Below are 6,141 nucleotides of genomic sequence, written 5' to 3' on the forward strand. Positions count from 1 at the left end.
AATCCTCAATCCTCAGTCTTAAATCTTCAACCCTCAAACCTCAAACCTCAATCCTCAACCGTCAGTTCTCGTCCTCAATCTTCAATCCTTAATCCCCAATCCTCAATATTCAATCCTCAATACTCAATCTTCAATCCTCAAACCTCAGTCCTCAATCCTCAGTCATCAATCCTCAATCTTCAATACTCAATCGTCAATCCTCAGTCCTCAATCCTCTATCCTCAATCCTCGTTCCTCAAACCTCTATCCTCAACCCTCAGTCCTCATCCTCAGTTCTCAATTCTCAATCCTCAATCCTCAATCCTGAATCTTCAATCCTCAATAATCGATCTCCAATCACAGTTCCTCAATTCCGAATCCTCAATCCTTAATCCTCAATCTTCAAACCTCAATGCCCAGTCCTCAATCTTCAATCCTCAATGCTCAACCCTCAATCATCAATCCTCAGTTCTCAATCCTCAATCCTCATTCCTCAAACCTCAATCCTCAACAGTTAGTCCTCGTCCTCAATCCTCAACCCTCAATCCACAATCATCAATACTCAATCCTCAATCGTCAATCCTCAATCCTCAATCCTCAATCCTCAATCCTCAGTCATCAATCCTCAATCTTCAATACTCAATCGTCAATCCTCAGTCCTCAATCCTCAATCCTCAATCCTCGTTCCTCAAGCCTCAATCCTCAACCCTCAGTCCTCATCCTCAGTTATCAATTCTCAATCCTCAATCCTCAAGCTTGAATCCTCAGATAGTCAATCTCCAATCCTAGATACTCAATCCTCAATCATCAATCCTCAATCCACAATCTTCAATCCGCAGTCCCAAATCCTCAATCTTCAATCCTCAATCCTCACTCCTCAATCCTCAATCCTCAATCCTCAAACCTCAATCCTGAATCCTCAATACTCAATACTCAATCCTCAGTCATGAATACTCAATCTTCAATACTCAATCCTCAATCCTCAATCCTCAAACCTCAATCCTCAATCATCAATCCTCAACCTTCAAAACTCAATCCTCAATCCTCGTTCCTCAAACCTCAATCCTCAACCCTCAGTCCCAATCCTCAATCTTCAATTCTCAATCCTCAATCCTCAATCCTCAATCTTGAACCCTCAATAATCAGTCTCCAATCCTGGATCCTCAATCCCCAATCCTCAGTCCTTAATCCTCAATCTTCAGTCCTCAATCTCCAGCCCACAATCTTCAATCCTCGATCTCCAGTCCTCAACCTTCAATCCTCCATGCTCAATCCTCAATCCTCAATCCTCGTTCCTCAATCCTCAGTCCTCAATCCTCAATCTTGAATCCTCAATAATCAATCTCCAATTCCAGATCCTCAATCCCCAATCCTCAATCCTCAATCCTCAATCCTCAATCCTCAATCCTCAATCCTAAATCCTCAATCTTCAATCCTCAATACTCAATCTCAATCCTCTATCCTCAATCCTCAATCCTCGATCCTCAATCCTAAATCATCAATCCTCAATCTTCAATTCTCAATCCTCAATCCTCAATCCTCAATCCTCAATACTCAACCATCAATCCTCAATTCTCCATACTCAATAGAATATCCTGAATTCTCTGGATTCAATACTCAAACCTCAATCCTCCACCCTCAGCCCTCATTCTCAATCCCTAATCCTCAATCCTCAATCCTCAAGCCTCAGTCCTCAATCCTCAATCCTCAAGCCTCAGTCCTCAATCCTAGATCCTCAATCCCCAATCCTCAAACCTTAATCCTCAATCCTCAATCCTCAAGCCTCAGTCCTCAATCCTCAATCCTCAAGCCTCAGTCCTCAATCCTCAATCCTCAAACATCAATCCTCAACCCTCAATCTTCAATCCTCAATCCTCAATCCTCAATCCTCAATCCCCAACCGTCAGTCTTCAATCCTCAATACTCAATCTTCAATCCTCAATCCTCAATCCTCAATCCTCAATCCTCATTCCTCAATCCTCAATACCCAATCCTCAATCTTCAACCCTCAATCCTCGATCCTCAATTCTCAATCCTCAACCCTCAGTCCTCAGTCCTCAAACCTCAATCCTCAAACCTCAGCCATCATCCTCAATCCTCAATCCTCAATCCTCAATCCTCAATCTTCAATCCTCAATACTCAATCTTCAATCCTCAGTCCTCAGTCCCCAAACCTCAACTCTGAATCCTCAATCCTGAATCCTCAACCTTCAGCCCTCAGTCATCAACAATCAGTCGTCAATACTCAATCCTCAATAGAATATCCTCAATTCAGAGTATTCTATACTCAATACTCAATCTGCAATCTTCAAACCTCTTTCCACAAACATCAATTCTCTTCACTCAACCCTCAACACTCAGTCCTCAATGTTCAATCCCCAATCCTCAATTCTCAATCTTCAATCCTCAATCCTCAACCTTCAATGCTCAATACTCAATCTTCCATTCTCTATCGTCAATCCTCAATCCTCAATCCTCAAACCTAAATCATCAATCCTCAATCTTCAATACTCAATCCTCAATACTCAATCCTCCGCCATCAATACTCAATCTTCAATACTCAATCGTCAATACTCAGTCCTCAATCCTCGAACCTCAATCCTCGTTCCTCAAACCTCAATCCTCAACCCTCAGTCCTCATCCTCAATTCTCAATTCTCAATCCTCAATCCACTATCCTCAATCTTGAATCCTCAATAATCAATCTCCAACCATAGATCCTCAGTCCCCAATCCTCAAACGTTAATCCTGAATCCTCAATCCCCAAGCCTAAGTCCTCAATCCTCAATCCTCAATCCTCAATCCTCAATCCTCCCTCATCAATCCTCAATCTTCAATACTCAATCGTAAATACTCAGTCCTCAATCCTCGATCCTCAACCCTCGTTCCTCAAACCTCAATCCTCAATCCGCAGTCCTCATCCTCAATTCTCAATTCTCAATCCTCAATCGTCTATCCTCAATCTTGAATCCTCAATAATCAATCTCCAATCCTAGATCCTCAATCCCCAATCCTCAAACCTTAATCCTCAATCCTCAATCCTCAATCCTCAGTCCTCTATCCTCAATCCTCAATCCTCAATCCTCAATCCTCATTCATCAATCCTCAATCTTCAATACACAATAGTCAATCCACATTCCTCAATCCTCAATCCTCAATTCTCGTTCCTCCAACCTCAATCCTCAACCCTCAGTCCTCATCCTCAATTCTCAATTCTCAATCCTCAATCCTCAATCCTCAATCTTGAATCCTCAATAATCAATCTCCAATCCTAGATCCTCAATCCCCAATCCTCAATCTTCAATCCTCAATCCCCAGTCCTCACTCTTCAATCCTCGATGCTCAATCATCAATCCTCAAGCCTCAGTCCTCAATCCTCAGGCGTCAATCTTCAATCCTCAATCCTCAAACCTCAATCCCCAGTCCTCAAACCTCAATCCCGAATCCTCAATCCTGAATCCTGAACCTTCAGACCTCAGTCCTCAAAAGTCAATTGTCAATCCTCAATCCTCAATAGAATATCCTCAATTCACAGTTTTCAATACCCAATCCCCATTCTTAAATCTTCAAATCTCAATCCACAGACATCAGTTCTCATCACACAACCCTCAACACTCAGTCCTCAATCTTCTATCCTCAATCCTCAATCCTCAATCCTCAATCTTCAATCCTCAATCCTCAATACTCAATCCTCAATAGCTAATACTCAATCCTCAATCCTCAATCCTCAATCCGCAATCTTCAATCCTCAATCCTCAAACCTCAATCCGCAACCATCAATCTTCAATTCTCAATACTCAATCTTCAATCCTCAATCCTCAATACTCAATCCTCAATCCTCAATCCGCAATCTTCAATCCTCAATCCTCAAACCTCAATCCTCAACCCTCAACCTTCAATCCTCAATACTCAATCATCAATCCTCAATCCTCAATCCTCAATCCTCAATCTTCAATCCTCAATACTCAATCTTCAATCCTCTACCCTCAATCCTCAATCCTCAGTCCTCAATCCTCAATCTTGAATCCTCAATAATCAATCTCCAATCCTAGATCCTCAATCCCCAATCCTCAATACTCAATCCTCAATCCTCAATCCTCAATCCTAAATCCTCAATCTTCAATCCTCAATACTCAATCTTCAATCCTCTATCCTCAATCCTCAATCCTCGATCCTCAATCCGCAATCTTCAATCCTCAATCCTCAAACCTCAATCCTCAACCCTCAGCCTTCAATCCTCAATACTCAATCATCAATCCTCAATCCTCAATCCTCAATCCTCAATCTTCAATTCTCAATCCTCAATCCTCAATCCTCAATCCTCAATACTCAACCATCAATCCTCAATTCTCAATACTCAATAGAATATCCTGAGTTCTCTGGATTCAATACTCAAACCTCAATGCTCCACCCTCAGCCCTCATTCTCAATCCCTAATCCTCAATCCTCAATCCTCAATACTCAATCCTCAATACTCAATCTTCAATCCTCAATCCTCAATCCTCAATCCTCATTCCTCAGTCCTCTGTCATCAATCCTCAATCTTCAATACTCAATCGTCAATCCTCAGTCCTCAATCCTCGATCCTCAATCCTCGTTCCTGAAACCTCAATCCTCAACCCTCAGTCCTCATCCTCAATTCTCAATTCTCTATACTCAATCCTCAATCCTCAGTCTTGAATCCTCAATAATCAACCTCCAATCCTAAATCCTTAATCCCCAATCCTCAAACCTTAATCCTCAATCTTCAATCCTCAATCCCCAGTCCTCAATCTTCAATCCTCAATGCTCAATCCTCAATCCTCAAGCCTCAGTCCTCAATCCTCAATCCTCAATCCTCAAACCTCAATCCTCAACCGTCAGTCCTCGTCCTCAATCCTCAACCCTCAATACTCAATCCTCAATTTTTCAATCATCAATGCTCAATCTCCAATCCCCAATCCTCATCCTCAATCCTCAATCCTCAACCCTTAGTATTGAACACACAACCCTCGACCACCAATACTCAATCCTCAATCGTCAATCCTAAATCATCAATCCTCAATCTTCAGTACTCAATCCTCAATCCTCAATCCTCAATCCTCAATACTCGACCATCAATCCTCAGATCTCAATACTCAATAGAATATCCCGAATTCTCTGGATTCAATACTCAAACCTCAATCCTCAACCCTCAGCCCTCATCCTCAATCCCCAATGCTCAATCCTCAATCCTCAATATTCAATCCTCAATACTCAATCTTCAATCCTCAGTCCTCAATACTCAATCCTCAATCCTCAATCCTCAATCCTCCGTCATCAATCCTCAATCTTCAATACTCTATCGTCAATACTCAGACCTCAATCCTCGATCTTCAATCCTCGTTCCTCAAACCTCAATCCACAAGCCTCAGTCCTCATCCTCAATTCTCAATTCTCAATCCTCGATCCTCTATCCTCAATCTTGAATCCTCAATAATCAATCTCCAATCCTACATCCTCAATCCCCAATCCTCAAACCTTAATCCTCAATCCTCAATCCTCAAGCCTCAGTCCTCAATCCTCAATCCTCAAGCCTCAATCCTCAAACCTCAATACTCAACCCTCAATCTTCAATCCTCAATCCTCAATCCTCAATCCTCAATCCCCAACCGTCAGTCTTCAATCCTCAATACTCAATCTTCAATCCTCAATACTCAATCCTCAATCCTCAATCCTCATTCCACAATCCTCAATACCCAATCCTCAATCTTCAACCCTCAATCCTCGATCCTCAATTCTCAATCCTCAACCCTCAGTCCTCAGTCCTCAAACCTCAATCCTCAAACCTCAGCCATCATCCTCAATCCTCAATCCTCAATCCTCAATCCTCAATCTTGAATCCTCAATAATCAATCTCCAACCCTAGATCCTCAATCCCCAATCCTCAAACCTTAATCCTCAATCCTCAATCCCCAAGCCTCAGTCCTCAATCCTCAATCCTCAATCCTCAATCCTCAATCCTCCCTCATCAATCCTCAATCTTCAATACTCAATCGTCAATACTCAGTCCTCAATCCTCGATCCTCAATCCTCGTTCCTCAAACCTCAATCCTCAATCGGCAGTCCTCATCCTCAATTCTCAATTCTCAATCCTCAATCCTCTATCCTCAATCTTGAATCCTCAATAATCAATCTCCAATCG

This window comes from Calliopsis andreniformis, unplaced genomic scaffold, assembly GCF_051401765.1.
Source record: "Calliopsis andreniformis isolate RMS-2024a unplaced genomic scaffold, iyCalAndr_principal scaffold0041, whole genome shotgun sequence".
Taxonomy (NCBI): Eukaryota; Metazoa; Arthropoda; class Insecta; order Hymenoptera; family Andrenidae; genus Calliopsis; species Calliopsis andreniformis.